The 14,533-nt window shown below is 47.3% G+C and overlaps 1 protein-coding gene across 3 annotated transcripts in view; it reads right to left on the bottom strand.

Moving 5' to 3' along the window:
* Window positions 1–14,533, bottom strand: part of HIVEP3 (HIVEP zinc finger 3) — a 326,648-nt gene that overhangs the window by 267,336 nt on the left and 44,779 nt on the right. Inside the window, exons 1-2 of one of the 3 annotated variants that reach the window (XM_054802484.1) lie at window positions 6,608–6,730; window positions 5,335–5,444 (exon numbers count right to left, since the gene is read on the bottom strand). The gene's annotated coding sequence lies outside the window, so the exon portion shown is untranslated. Of the gene's footprint in view, window positions 1–5,334; window positions 5,815–6,607; window positions 6,731–14,533 lie in introns of those variants that run through there. The other 2 variants (XM_054802485.1, XM_054802483.1) reach the window with 2 other exon arrangements.

The following is a 14,533-nucleotide window of genomic DNA, read 5'->3' as shown; positions in this document are numbered from 1 at the left end:
TTTGTTTCCACTGCATAAAATTACTGTCCAATGAATTAATCAAAGTTATAATCGAATGCAACCATCAGTAAGGTAGACATTGCGCTTGCTGGAGATGTCCCTCCCTGCCCCGGCATTTCTAGAAACAGATTCACTGCAGCGAAGAGTTTTCAGAAGAAACCTGGCCAAACTGCTTTTGAACAGCCATTAAAAGCAAAACAACCTGTTTGGCTCAGCAATTTTCACTCTCCCATAAAATTCACTGTAATGCCAAGACCACAAAAAAAAAAAAAAAAAAAAAAATGAAAATATGAGTTAAAGCAACCAAAAATGGGGTGAGTGGGAACATGCCTGCAACATACAGGATTGCAATGACTTTGATAACCAACGCAGAATCAGGCAAGGGCCATAAGGAGAGAGATGAGGGATGATAAATTTATTTTCATGGACTAAAATACACAGGCAAAGAGGAACTGTCTGGCGAGGATTGGAAAAGCCTTTGAAACACAGATGACGTAGGATGGATGAGGGTTACAGGGACCGGGGCAGGATGGGGTGATGCTTGCGCAGCTGAGCCTGTCCCAGGAGTCTGCTCTTTTGCACATGAGCATTTATTTAAAAGACCATATGAGCTCTGATCGCACCTCTGTCAATTTTTCCTTTGGTTATTTCAAACATATTAGACCTTTTGATTTCAAATCCCTCATTTAGCAGTAACACCCACTAGGATATATAAAATATTCTTAAACTCTAAATGCAACTAAAAAAGTGGGTTAGAAGTTTTGTTTGTAGCAGAGGTGTATTTTGAAGGACTCTGAGATCATCCCTGACATCATCACAAGTGGCTCTCGCCTTTCTCACTCGCACTTTAACAGAATGATAAATTCTGTGGTGACTTATTTTCAGCAGATCACTTGTTACATCAGGGTTTACTCATTTCTTTTTGCTGGCAGCCCCCAAACCAGGACTGTGAGTCAGCAGCAGCCCAGGGCTCTTCCTCCAGAGGCACAGGAGATGGTCCAGCCACCTGCGGTTGTCTCCTCCGCCAGATTTTATTGACCCAAGCTCCTTTCAAAGATGCCCATACGTCCCACATCAAGAGCTGCCAGTGACGAGACGGTGCATGGGAGGGGAAGCAAGCGAGAGACAATCTCTCCACCGCACTGAAACTCTGGGCTGTTCGAGGGGCGGGCAAGCCATCTGATGATCTTGAATCCCATGGGATTCCCATGCAGGGAGCTTGCAAGTAGCCCTGGAGCAGCAGGGCTGTGGGATCCTCCTCTCCCAGCTGCAGGGAGAGGCAGATCAGCCAGGATCATTAGGTCAGGGTCATTAGGGCGTCCTAGGTCAAAACAACCCATCCAGACCAGCCCCAGGCTGGGACCAGCAGCTGGGCTCCTCCTGGGGACCATTCCAGCAGCTATTTCTGGGGCTCCCCCTCCCTTTGCTCCCAGGGGATGCCAGCAGCATCCCGTGTCCCTTGGCCACGAGGGCCTTCACACGCATCCCCCTGAGAGCCCAAGCTGGCCACGCCACGTGCAACGTGCCTCGTTAAATTATTCAAGTCATTGGTAACAGCAGCTGGTTGCACCGTTCACCTCCAAACAGCCCGGACCCCAGCACAGCACCCGCGCCCCAGGACCTGGGGTTGCTCCTGCTTCTCACAGCAAGGATCATCGGTGCAACAAAACACATCCAGCAACAGGCATTATCTATACAGTAAAATATGTTTCCCCCATGCATTTCCCTACGGCACTGGTGTCCGCCCAGCAAATAATCATCTAAAAAAAAAAAACCAAAAAAAACCAAAAAAAACCCCAGCAAGCGCTGCTGTCTGCAGTTGGAGCTTAGAGTCAAAACTTATTACTTGTATTTTCAATCTGCCAGGGACTCACACTGAGATCTTGGCCAAATGGTTCCCCCTCCCTCCTCCCCATTTCCCACACAGAAGAAAAAGTAAGACGCAGAAAGGTTAAATGGGAACAAAAAAGGCCATGCTGCTTTTTTTCCCCCCACCTCACTTAACCACCGAGATCAGAGTTGAGCAAATCCATGACTTACATAGCTGCTATGTTTCCATTCATGGCATAAAAGTTTCGGAGCTTTTTAAAGAACTAAATGAAGAGATTTGGGCTATGAATTCTGACATCCCTTTTGCAGTAAGGTCAGCAGTACGGTTAAATATGGGTAAGCAACAACCAGCCCTCTCATTTATATATATATATATTTTTGAAGATCCTCTTCAGATAACGACTTGCACCTTTAAACAGTCAAATAAATCAGCATGCTGGGATGTACTGTTCCTTGATGCATCCATACTAATCCACCTTATACATCTGCCTTAACTGAGCCAGCTGCAGATATTTAGCTTTACATGGAAAAAGGAGATATTTTTTAGTCCCAAACAAGCCTACAGTGGTTTGTGCTCCTACCAGCACAAGGCAAAAAGACTCACTCCCAGCTGGTCCAATTAAAAATGATGGGTTTGGGTCAATATTGCGTTCCTGCTCTCCTGGCACCGATCCCTTCCTCACCAGCTCCATGTCATGAACAGAGATAGCTGAGATTTCTGGTGATTGCTGGACCAGCCCAGGGCCAGGTGGAAATCCAGAATGAAAGTGCACCTGAGGAGAAGGCCTTTAAAGCACTTTGAACCTGGGCTCCTCCAACTTCCTGGCCCATCAACAGCTATCTCAATTCCCAGCAAATATCCCTATTTACATAACTGAATCGAAAAGGCCAGCCACAACTTTTACCAGAAATGAGCCAAAATGCTGGAGAGCCATTTGAAAGCCATGACCTTGCACGTCATGTACGTTTATAGGAGGTTTACAGCTGTTTCAAGCAAAATAACAAATAGCATCCTTTGCAAGCATGATACTATTGGATGACCCAGGCTCCAGTCCCTCAGAGAACAACAGTTTCATTTCCCTTTCTCAGGAGGGGATGGAAGGATAGAAGTCAGAGTGATGCAGGGCCACTAACTCCCACCGGCCCCAAGGCATTAGAGACCTCATAAAAGAACAACTCCTGGCAGGACTCAGATGCCACCATCTCTGCAGAGAAGCACCCTGGCTCTGGTACAGATCCACCGTGTCCTGCTCAACCTGCCAGGAGGAGGGTTTGGGCTGGGCAATGCACGAAGGGTTTCATGGCCCCAGATGCAGCAGAGCAGAAGCTCATGCCCTGGACAGGAGATGGTCTGATAGGAAAAACTCCACCTTCCCATCCTCCCCCTCCTTAGCCACCACCCAAGCTTGGGCTTTCTCGGGAGGTTTCTCATCCAAAATGTTTCCCACCAGCCCGAGAGGAGCGAGAGCTCGGGACTGGAGACGAGCCGCGAGCTCCCACATGGCATTTGCTTTACAGAAATGCCGCCGAGCAAGCAGGCTGGCCGAAAGGAGGAAGAAATAAAGACCAACCTTCCTCCCCCTCCTGTGTTTTGTTGCAGCTGGGAGGATTTGCAGTCTCCAAAAAGAAAAGAAAAAAGCAGCATTGGGCACGTTCCTTCATTGGTACGGCATGGAAACCAGAAAGTCCCATCCCCGCAGGACCATGCAACCCCGGAGCAAGCCGAGCATCGCTGGCTCGGCACGAGGGAGTGCGAGGTTTGGGGAAAACACCCGTTCCCTTTGCATCCCGCAGCACGAGGCTGGGGGTCGCCAGCACCCCGCAGCATTTGGGTTTGCCATTTCTGGCAGAGCAGGAGGGCAGGGGACACGAGGTGCTCGCAGCCCCACAGCCGGACAAAAACCAGGCTTAGAGGAGTATTCCTGTACTGCTGGCTCAAAAGCATATTTTAAACATATTCTCCTTCATGCACCTCATATCAAAATCCTAATTAAAAAATTATTTTCTTTCAGAAGGGGGGGACAGACCAGACTGCATATTCAGTTTTGATTACTTTTTATCTGTCAGGTTAGATACTCACAAGTTCTCTTTCTAGGAAGCCTCAAGGGGTTGTTTATATAAAATAAGTATTTTATTTCATGTGCTGCCCACCCTCGGCTTGCACAATTAATTGGGGTAAACTTTTTCCTTAATGGCGAGGCAAAAAACCTACAAATAATCTTGCATGCACACAGAGAAAAGAAATTTATTGCTCAAACGCACTTACAGACACCAAGATATAAACACAAACTTGCAGACAAAGGGCTAATTTCTGCCCTGGGAGGCTCGTACAGCCCAAGGTGCTGGCTGATCCCAGCGAGGGCTGGATTTGGCCCTCGGAGAGGCCACTGCAGTCCCTGCTGCAAGCCCAGGCTCACGGCTGTGGGAACACGGCAGAAAACCTGGAGCCCGAGCGAGAGCCGCGGCCAGGTGCTGCAAGGGGCTGCTGCGGGTGCCCCCACCTGCCTCTGCCACGGCAGCCCACCGCCACGGGGGAAAACACGAGCAAAGGACAAACCCAGGGTAATATCCCAGGGCTGCCTGAATGCCAGCCCCGTGCGCGTGTGCAAATAAAATTAGGCAGGGTGCAAAAGAAAAGCCGGTGCCCAGGCTTTGTGCAGGCAAAAGGGGATTCAGCCATAGGCAGGGATCTAGCTGTTCAAATGAGGGTTGGAATATTTATTAATTTTTTTTAATATGTTTATACACGCTGTAGCATCAGGCAACAGCTGCTTCTACTCCGCAGGGAGCATAAATGCAGGATGGGAAGCGGAGCAGGGCCTCGGCACAGGCACCCAGCATCGCCCCGGGAGGACGCGGCTCCCCACGGAGCAACATGTCCATTTTTCTGCCGACACAGCGTCCGGGGTGCCCGGCGGAGGCGCGTGCCCCTCTGCACACCCGTGTCGATCTTGCACGTTGCTAACACACATGGCGTTTGCCTCCCACCGCCCCCAGCCCTGCCTCCCACCAGCAAGGGGAAAAAAAATAAATAAAAAAATAAAATAATAATCTATGCACACTGGGAGAAAATGAAGTTGCTGTCAAGCGACGATAAATTCATGCGACAGCCAGGGCTAATTAAGCAGAAGCAAGCAGCAAAGTAGCTGGGAGTGTGGCGGGGACAGGGTTACAGGCTGGCTGCGGGCTGATTGACACCGCTAAGGTTACCTCGGGCTGGGGGAGCTCGCCCATCGCGCCAGGCACGGCAGCCAGCGCCGGCCACCCAGGGAATGTACACACACGCACACGTATATCTATCTATCTATATGCACACTCGGTGTGCAGCGGGTGAGCGTCTCGGTGGCAACCTGACACCTTTCGGGAGGCAAAATGGAATCTCCCCGTCCGGTTGTGCACCCGCAGCAAGGGAGGGGGGAGAAAAATACACTATTTGCAAATATGCACACAGAGAACAAAAAAAAAACCAAACAAACCACCCAAACCAAAACCCCCGGTGCCTACCTTTGCTGGGTGCCGGCAGGCAGATCCCGGACCGTTTTGGGTCGGTGGCTGTTCCCTTCTTTATGAAATGTTCGGCTCAGCCGGTGCTATTTGCATTCTTTCATTAGCACCTGTTTCAAGTAAGGAAGGAGAAAGCTCATTATGAGATCAGCTTCCTTTCAAAATAAATTATTAAAAAAAAAAATAGAGATGCACGCTGCCAAATAATAATAACGCTAATAAAAAAAAAAACCAAAAACACATGTATATTAAAGCCCAAACTAGGCAGTTTAATAATGGGAGATCTTGCAGGTTGTGAGCATGCTCCAGCCGGAACAAATCCTTCCTCTGTTATTCCTCTGAATAAAAATAAACCACGATCAAGAAACCCAAACGGAAGCTTCCTCCTAGAATCCCTGCTGCTGAAAAATATGTAATAAATTCAGCCTGAAGACGCAGACTCTAATCAGCAGCTGTTTTCTGGATCCAAAGCCAGCCAAAGCCTCTCTTGTCTTTTCCCACTATGAGTCTAGGCCTTTTTGAAAAGGGTTTTAACCTTTTAAAGATACAGTGCACCAATTATCACTTCTGGAGGACTGTCACTCACGGCACAAATAAATTAATAAAGCGGCGGCGGCACAGTCGGAGCAGGGGGAGGGGTGGTTTGCACTAGCAGTCTTTCTTCCTGAATATTATGATATGATTATTTTTTTTAATAGGATCCCCCCCGTCCCATCTCCCCCCCCCTGCCTTTGGGAGAATAATAATAAACGGAAAACTTGCCACTCAGCTCTCGGATAAATGCATAGTCATTATAAAAATGAACAGCTGCTGGGTACGATTCAGGGAGTTGTACGGCCGCTCCTTATCAGGGTTAAATTTATTGCAACTGAATTTTAGGTATTAACAGTTTCCATCCCGGCCGGTGGTGTGAGGGGGTTAATGACATGCAGAGAGGAGCTCTGTCAAGTGCTTCCCATCAAACCAAGGATCAGGCTGCAAAGTTTGAACCGAGCAGCCCTGGCACAGCAATAAAGCATTCTTCCAGGAGTGGGATTTCGGTTTTTTAGCAAACCGAACCAAAGCCCCCAAAAAAGCTCAGCCCTCCGCTAACAAGCACCACAAAGCGCCGGCGGCCCCGTGCGTGGCACAGCTCCCCGGAGGACAACGCAGAGCCAGCTCTCCCATCGGGGACCGCGGGGGGGTGCGGGGTCCCCCCAAAGCTGTGGGTCCCCAGGCCTGGCACCCCACGGCAGCGTCGCGCCTCTCCTGGTGCCATCAGCGCCCGGCCCACCTGGGTGGCATTCGCATCCTCCTGGTCAGGGAGCAGGGAGCAAGGGGCCATCCCCGGGGTGCTGCGGCTCCGCACCGGGCACTCCTCTCTGGCCAATCCTCTCTGCAGCCCCCGGCATGCAAACCATCGGGAGCAAGCGGTCCTCCCGCCCTCTCCCCCCTCCTCCTCCTCCTCCTCCTCCTCCTCTTCAGCAGAAAATCATCATATTTCATGTGTCGCTGCTCCAGCCTCGCCAATTGGCTGGGCACTCGCAGGCGGAAATGTCAGGAGCAGCCCAGCATCGGTGCCTGCCCGCGGCCGCCCATTCCCCCCCGCCCCGGGACCGCTGTGTCCCCACTGTTTGCGAACCACAGCCCGAGGGCAGGGGGCACAGGGCTGGCCATCAGAACTGGAGGGAAAAAGGGTTTTGGTTTTTGGGTTTGGGTTTTTTTAATGTCACTTTGGCTCAGCTCCAGAGGGATGCAGGCTGCCAGCGACTTGACCTTGACCCGCACGGTTGCGTTGCGCTGCCAACAAGAAGCGTTTTCCAGATGACGGAGACCCAGCACATCTGCTCTGCTCCGCGGAGCTGCCTTCCTCCTCACCAGCCACGCCGAGGGGCCACGCCAGCCCAGCCCAGCACCAGCCCCAGCCCCATGGGCGCAGCTCTAGTCGCACTACAGGTACCAAAGCTGCTCGGAGGGACGCCACCTGACAAATAGATGCTGTCTTTTTTCACCCATTTTTACAGCTTGCCCCCCGACTTCCAGACCTTTCGAACAAGACGTATCAGCATGTTTTTTTATCATTTTAATGGCTGGAGAAGCTGGGATTTGGAAATAGGGGCTTGCCTGAAGCTACCCAGTGTAGAGCAATGGCTCAAGTAGGAAGACAGCCCAAGACTTCTTCTCATCATCTGATCATTTTCCTTCTCAAAACGGGGAAAAAAATTCAAAAATCTTCTTGGGAAATGGAGCAATGGAATATCAGAATGGAATAATCCTGATGAAAACTGTCCTCTACCTCCCCTACAAACACACTACCTGGAAATGAAAGGCGAACACATCCAATGACACTGGAAAATCTTCTCCCAAGGAGCAACTGAGCCATCCTTTCCTGCTGGGCTCTGTAGCACAACGGGAGCATAAGGAACAGGAGAAATACGACAGGCAAAAGCTAACTTTTACTTTGCAGCCGCTTACACAAGGATAAAAAAATTGTATTGTCATAAAAAATAAAGAGGATTTGAGTTTGGCATTTATGGTACAAATCAGCTTATGAAACCTGTAGTTCTCTACCGATCATGAAAAAACTCAGTAGTAAATGGGCAACATACTGGATGGAAGAGTAAAAAGCCCCAAAGCTTCCTTATCTGGCCATCTGACAAGCAACCTGCAGCCCCAGTCATACCAGCAAACAGAACAAGCCCAGGGCTTTGGGCTCCTGCAAGGGGAGCTTGGTGGTGACCATTTCAACCATCTACAATGTCCTCTACCTCCCTGTGTCCGGGCAAGTGCTTTGGCACAGCAGAAACTCATCACCACTGTGTGTCACTGTAGGCATTAAAACAAGTGCAATAAGAGGGAAGAAAGTGAGATAATCAGGCTATTAAGCCAAAAATCACTGTCTCAGTCCAGAGCCACAGGACAGTTCTTCATGTTGTTCTTCCCCTTTCAGATTTCAACAAGAAGCCACTCAACAAGGCATTTCATTGCCTATGTTAGCCTGGGCTTCATGTGACAGATGACCCAAGTCCGTCATGGTAGGTCTGCAACGTGCCATGCAGCTCCATGCACAAGCACCTGCATGAATTAATGGAGCTATAGAAGTGGTGTCACCATGTTGGCATCATGCTCCTACCAACATCACCAGGCTGACACGAGCCCAGATCTCCACATGGTCTACCACACAGACCTTGAGAAGTGACTTGTCTTCATGGGCCTCGCTTTCCACACCACCAAGTCACATGCAGAAATATCTGTGCTAAGAAAGCATGGCAGAGTTTATTGAAGTCTGCCAAGTTGACATCTAAACTCCTGACTGGTACCAAAACTGGAGCAATCATCACCTTGTAATGCAGGTGCTGAGCAACCAGTGCTTGAAAGCCTCGCAGGAGCAGGAGCGCATAGTCCAGCCTCCTGAGGAAAACATCACTCTGACCATTCCTGTTTGAACAAGAGACTTTCTTTGGGAAAATGTACAATCAGCTTAAAAGTTGCCTGTGGTGGCTATAAATCTCCACTGCTAAACATGAGCCTCACCACCAGCCTGCATTTACCTGGCTTCAGTTCCCAGTCTGGGGACCTAGTCACTCCTCACTGAGCCACACTGAGCAAAGCCAGAGTCTTGTTTTTATTTCCTGTGAAACTTCAATGAGAAACCACAAAATGGGGCAACAGTTGGAAAAGATGACCTCTTTCTTACCAGTTTTGGTCTCCATTTTTGCTCTTGCAGACCATTACCACATTACCTTTATCTACACAAGGGAAGGATAAGAAGTGTCTGGACTCTCCACTTTGAGGCATGTTCTTCACTTACAGTCTTTTAAGCTTCCCTCTGACCCCATACAATTTTTAAGAGATCCTACCACAAAAGCACATACAGCACAGAAGTTGCAGCAAGACCACAACCACCTGATTTCCCCCCTAGAAACAGAACTCAATAAAGTTGCCCTCAAACCAATTATCTAACTAGGTTTTAATCCTTTTCATATGCTTTCATATGCGGTTGCATCACCTTTTCTTACAGAAACCAGCACGCATACAGCATGCATGCAAGTGCTTTGTACCAAATAATACCTTAGCACTTTGTTCACCCCCCCCTTTTTTTTAAACAAAGATACAAATTCTACTTTCCTTCAGTATTCTGATACTTTCCCAGCAGTTCAAAAATTATTATAAATCAACATTCACAGCAGGGAGAATTCCCTGAATAGCAATGGAAAGACCTGCATTACAAATCATCCACATCTTCACATGCTGAGCAGGCAGAGCAGGGTCTGAAGCTGGGGAGACCCCATCCCCGACGGGTGCATTAGTTCATTGCTCCCTACGCAGTGAAGCACACCCTCATTAGGGGCGACACACTCCGCAAAACCTGAGCTAATAAGTTCTGTGGGGCTTATTAGTTGGGCTCCTTGCTGGAGCCAGTCTTGCTGGGAACTAGCACGACTGCAAGACCATCCTGCTGCGTGGCCAAGGAGGGGAGCAGAGCAAGAGAGGGCTGTGCTGGTTGCAGTCAGTGAAAAGAGGGGGCAGGAGTGGTGGGATGGGACAAAAAAAGAAGCAAAGCTGTTAGTTCTCTGCTTTTTTTTTTTTTTTTTTTTGGCAGGACTTGCTGCTAGCACACTCAGCTACTGACTGTATTTTAGAGGTCAAAGATACGCCATACCTCATTCCCCCTTCTTTTTCTTCCATAAAAATAATAACAGAAAAAATTAATACAACTCAAAACTGCTTTGAAACAATTTGATACAACCTTGTTGATACTTTTCTCTTTGCAATACTCAGCTGCTTCAACCCTAAGCAAGTAGGTGCAGAAGGGCACAGGTTCAGTGGCCAGCGTAGAGCTTGTCCAAAACTCTGGGAATATTTACAAAAGGCAGACTGCCCCTTTCCCCCGTGCACTGTATGGCGTACATCTGTAATGCTATGTACATACTGTGCACAGTACAGTGCACATCGCTCATCAGGATGAGTCCGGGCTCCTTACACGGTAATTCATGGTTCTGACATTTAATGGGCATTCTCCTGTCAAAAATGACCAAGAGGCACGTGAGACTCTGTATTTTTTGCCTATTTTTTTTAACTAGCTATCAAGCCTGCTCAACTAGAAGCAGAAGGTTGCATTTCTTCCTTTTAATTGCTAGCTTCACTAATATTCTTGGGATGAAACAGGCAAGGTATGGTGGTTGTTCTTGTTTTTCTTCTTGCACATTTTAATAAGTAACAAAGATACAAAGGCTTTGGTTTCAAGTCCTCTGCAGCCACTGCCTTCCTGGGACCTAATACAGCAAAACAAATAGGATTCCTGGTCTTACTACATAATGCATTGCATTTGGATTACATACTGTGGTTTAGGAAGATGCAGAAGATAACAGCATGTATAGGGAGAAGGGACGAGTTGTATCCAGGGGAACAGGCCACAGGGCTGCGAGTGCTGTCAGAGCTCCGAGCATCTGTGCCTTAACCAAGGGGCTGAATTTTGATCCGTCTCCTCTCAGCGCCCACGCTGCAACTGGGGGGTTTTGCACAAGAGCAGAGCAGGGAGCAGGATGGAAAGGGTAAGATGCTGAGGAACACCTGGTTGCTCTTCACAGCTGGCTTTTTATCTCAGGGAGCTGCTGCCTCCTGCAAAACCCAGCAGCCTGGTCCCAGGATGGGCAGTGCCATGTGACTCTTTTTTGAAACTTATGCAAAAAAACCCCTAATTCACACCCCACCTCCCCTCAAAAAAGTACAAAACCTATGGACCAGGGGTCTATGGAGTTTGTATAGGGCTGGAAGCCTCTGTATCGCTAATCCCCTCCTAATCTCTAAGCTTGTCTGTATACCCAGAATGAACACATATTAACACATATTAACATATTAAGTATGACTGATTAAAGAAGAACATCTGCAAATATTTGGATTATTACTTATAGCTAGTTCTGTGATCCAAAGTTACCATCCAATACCAAATGATAGGTGAATCCCAAAAGATTTAAGTTTCAGATTAGAAAACTAGTTGATATTCAGGATAGCTTTGCCTCTCAACATTTTACTGAGCTCACGACCCAGTACTTTTCAGATCAGACACATTTTTGTCCAATTAACTAAGCAACTGGTATAAAAAAATACAATCTGCCATTGTGCTATAAAGAATACCAAGGCACAGAAAGGACAGCCATAAAAGCTTGTGAGTGAATAGTCTTGTTCTCGTGTTTTTGTTTCGGTCACTAAACAGCAATATCTTCCATTTCAGCATCTATCACCCAAAGTGACATTCAGGGACACAGGCATTAGCTCCCCGTCGGTCTCTGTGAGGTTGCTGCCAGCAGAGCCCTGTGGTATTGATTCCTTGTCTTTGCTGACTGCGATGCTTCTCGAGGCAAGTTACGGGGCTCTTTAGCACTCCTGATTGCACTGGAGGTTTCAATGATCTCAACTGTCGGGAGCAGAGGGATGAGAGCAACCAGCTTCTTCAGAAGAAATTATTTGTCTAGGTATGGCACTACAGTGAAATTTGGAGTTTGATGAATCACATCATGATTCAGCTTCGGTTCTAGCCTGAATCCTATTAGACAAGAGCCATAAGTGTAGCTAAGCAGTAGGATGGGGTTTGCTGATTGTTGAGGGGCGGGGGTCCCCTCCCTTCATTTAAATCATTCCTTGTCCTCGTCAAACAGAATATTATCTAATTCCTCCGTAGCATGTACAGGATAGTGTGTTATCCCTCTACAAGGATCCATATTAAACCAACCACAGACAATAACCTCATACCATTCAGTACAGGAAGCATCATAATCTGCCATGCATTAAAGGTCTAAAAAAACCCTGCCTAATGTTAGAAGAGTCTCAAGCTGTTAAGCTACTACTTAACTACGGTAATTCACCATGAAGTCTCTCCCATGGCACAGCTAGAGAGTTGTTTTCACTTTCTAATACTGAACACGTGACTTAGGCATTTAATGAGTTCCCGAAATAACTGAACCAAAAGGCAAAATCCAAGAGGTTTTACTGCCCAGGGAGAAAAAAATCATAATTAAAATAGTGAATGGGCAGAAGAATGAAACGAAGGCCGGGGGTGATTATAAAATCATTTAGGTGGAATAGCGAGCGTATTGCTTTCCTGTCCCAAAGGGGGTTTAAGCACGACAGAAGGCAGTCGGCCTTGCAGTACATACCTGGGGCTCTACATCCCTCTCCCTGCCTTATCGTCCTGTATCATCAGAAATACCAGTCCCTCGTCTTGGATTCAACATAGTGATGATTAAAAAGAAGTACCAACAAAATTATTCACTTTGGCAGCACTTTCCCCTGTGAACATCAAAACACACTGCAGATGTTAATGATGCCTCGTTGTGTTATCACAGAATTGTCTGTTAGAAAACATGCAGGTAGAGGGATGAGGAGGGTAAGCGGTGTGGAGAGTCATTTTTTGAGTGAGAAGGAAAAGAGTCTACAGGTTCTGACTGTGAACGCTCTGCTGTAAGCACTGGGCTAGATAGCCTGTGGTGCCAGTGTCTCAGTTGGGTCTGGAGTTACCGTTTATCCCAAAGAGCCATCACCAAGGTAGATTTAGTTTTAAAAATTTTGAGAAAGCCTGGCCTTTAAAGAGTTTGTTTTGATGGGTGTTGTTTTGTTTTGTTTTGTTTTAAATCTCAGCAGAAGAGTGTGTTTGTCTTCTCTTGCTGAACTGGAGCAAGAGCCGGCACACAGACCTGCAAGTTGTGCAGCATTTGCCTTTCCATCCTCCTGCACAGTTCAGCCTCCCAGCTTGTGCCAGTGTACCGCTGCAGAGAAACAGCCTGCCAAGCAGCAAAACCCTAGGGCAGAAACTTTGTTTGGAGAACAAGAGAGACCCAGCCATTACCAAAACTGCTCTGTGAGTATATATGCAAATTCTACTCTGCTTCAGAGGTAAACATATTTCACAGCAGACCAAAGATGGACTTCCTTACTCGTCAGGTTTGGAAAACTGGGGTGCAGTGCATTTCTCCACACCTTGCACTTTTACATTTGCCCGGAATGGGGATGTGCTGCCAGCTCAGGGTTGCAATATCTCAGAAGGATGAACACTGGCAGTGGTCAGATCCTGATCTCATAGAGACATGGGTGTATTCAGGTGCAACTGTGAGAAAGGGTGGTCGGAGACTTCAGGGTCCCCTGGTAACCCTAAAGCCAGAATGAGTTTGGAGAGTGGGGCAGCCCAAGCTGCAGGTCTAAATTACATGCTGAGGATGGTCCCTGGGTCACACTTTCCTCTGAACGCAGCTTGGTTTGTGGGAGACAGCTTGTCTGGACCAAAACCACACTAGGGACCAATAAGCACCACAGATGCTCAGATGCCCATGGCAGGTCCACAGCCCAGCACTGGTACCAGCACAGACACTGGACCCTCATCTGTAACCCGCTGCAGGGTTACGAGGTTTGCGTCTGTCCTAAGCTAACTCACCTTGGGTGATAAACACCTGTCAAAGGCAGCCCTTGGCTGTCCAACCATGGGCAACTGTCCCCAACCTGATTTCAGAATTCATCCATGTTTAAGTCTCTTGTTTAAATGCTTCCACACATTTAATTCATTGTGTTGTTTTCTAAACAGTAGAAAGTAAGAGCTAAGAAAACTTGTGAATTTTTAGATTAAAACCTGCAGTAAAAGATTGCATTTCAAATCGGGCTTTAGGAAAGAAAATTACATTTTGGCCAAAGGCCAAGTTATGAATTTCTAATTAACTTAATCAAACTTTTTCATAGTCTAACCCTTGATAATTTATATAATCAATTTCACTGGGATGGCAGTTAGAGTGAGCCTTGCACCAAATCAGACAGAAATAATGCAAGTTCAAAGGATTTGTTCTCATTAACCTTAAAGAAAATGAGTTCAGCAAGGAGTTGAATGGTAGTAGCAGGTAGTAGCTCAAAAAATGTATTTTAAAAGGTTGAGTAAACACTGAGTTGGTAGATTTTACCAGAGATAGACAGGCAATGTTGATCATTCACATTAAAAATATATGCATATTACATGAATACCAAGAAGTGACCAGCATACAAGAGAATTCAAGTGTGTAAGAATTTGTATCTTTTTATTAGACCAACTAAACTGACTGGAACTGAAATAAATGGACCAGCATGCCCAAAAGCTTGCCCATTTTTATCAGTCTTAACAGCTGGTCCACTGAAAGATATGACCGGTTCTTATGAACTCCTTTAATATCTTTAGACTAGCATGGCAATAACTAATACCACA

This window comes from Grus americana, chromosome 23, assembly GCF_028858705.1.
Source record: "Grus americana isolate bGruAme1 chromosome 23, bGruAme1.mat, whole genome shotgun sequence".
NCBI lineage: Eukaryota > Metazoa > Chordata > Aves > Gruiformes > Gruidae > Grus > Grus americana.
Note: the sequence above shows the minus strand (reverse complement) of the source record. Positions and strands in the feature narration are given on the sequence as shown.